Raw genomic sequence first — 1,405 nt, 5'->3', positions numbered from 1 at the left:
TTCCCTTTATAACTTTCTCTCTAATAAAGAACCCCTAAAATTTGGACAGTGCCCTAAAGTTTTCCTGGTGCTTTCACACTTGGATATATGCCTTATCTTGTTTTATTCTCACAACAGTCCTGTAAAGCAGGCAGAGCAGAAATTATGACAGCCATTTTATAGGCGAGGAAACCGAAAACTCAGAGAAGCTAAAAGTCTCACCCACCATCACTCGAGATTACAACTCTGGGCTTTCAATTCTACATCAGTGTATCCTTCCCTACGCTTCCGTGCTCAACAACTATTACACATAAAGTCAGCAATCCAAAATTTAGAAGCAATTGCTAAAGTTCATGGTGTTTTAGTCTTATCACTCTATCGACAACTACCAAAAGAGGAAAAGGATTGTGTTGTATACTAATTTGAATCACTCACAATATTTAATACAATATGGAGTCTCACACAACAGTCAATAAATGCTTGTTGTTTGATCCGTAAAAATCCTACCATCTGTACACCTTAGCCATTTCTATTTTCTAGAAGTTCGTTCTTTCTCAAAAAGATACAGATCACTTCTCAGTACTTTTGCACACCCACTCATCTTTCTCTTCCTTTCCCTGTCCCCTGGGTCCCAAACTTCTACTGTGGAAAGAACACTTGGAAATTTATCAGAAAAGGGATCCATACATTGAGGCTCAACATGATTCTTTTTAGAATTATTTTCTCTGTGTTTCTAACAGAGAAACGAAGACAAGTTTTTTGTTTTTTGAAGAAATGTTTACATTTTGAGGATCCTTGTAAAAGTATAATCATTGCAGAAATGAACTGTCTTATTAGAATTAGCAATTATCTCTAGGATTATATTAATAATTTCTCTTCTTATAGAAACATTCTAGATTACTGCATCTCAAAATCTAGGAAACCACACAAATATCCATCAGAAGTGAGTAGATAAGCAACATGTAGTACATCCATACAATGGAATACTACTCAACAAAAGAGAATGAGGTTTGGTAACATTCAACATGCATGACTCTCAACATAATTATGCTGAGTGAAAGAGGATAGACACCAAGGCTACTTATGATTCCATTTATGTAAAATGTTAGGAAATTCAAAGTACTCTATAGTGACAGTTGTTGCCTGGGCATGGGACAGGGGGCACCAGAGGCTTAGCAGCTGGGGAGGAGTAGGGTTAGAAAGGGATACGAGAAAACTTCAGGGGATGATGTGTAGGTTCATTATCTTTTTAAAAAATATATTTTTATTGATTTCAGAGAGGAAGAGAGAGGGAGAGAAAGATAGAAACATCAATGTTGAGAGAGAATCATTGATCTGCTGCCTCCTGCATGCCCCACACTGGGGATCGAGTTTGCAACCTGGACATGTGCCCTGACTGGGAATCGAACTGTGACCTCCTGGTTCA

The 1,405-nt window shown here is 37.7% G+C and overlaps 1 protein-coding gene across 1 annotated transcript in view; it reads right to left on the bottom strand.

The window, feature by feature from the left end:
- LOC102771266 (probable E3 ubiquitin-protein ligase HERC6) overlaps positions 1–1,405 on the bottom strand; it is a gene marked incomplete at its 5' end in the record, with an annotated part of 18,829 nt that overhangs the window by 9,091 nt on the left and 8,333 nt on the right. The gene's annotated exons all lie outside the window — the stretch shown is intronic.

Source organism: Myotis davidii, unplaced genomic scaffold (genome assembly GCF_000327345.1).
Source record: "Myotis davidii unplaced genomic scaffold, ASM32734v1 scaffold963, whole genome shotgun sequence".
Taxonomy (NCBI): domain Eukaryota; kingdom Metazoa; phylum Chordata; class Mammalia; order Chiroptera; family Vespertilionidae; genus Myotis; species Myotis davidii.
Note: the sequence above shows the minus strand (reverse complement) of the source record. Positions and strands in the feature narration are given on the sequence as shown.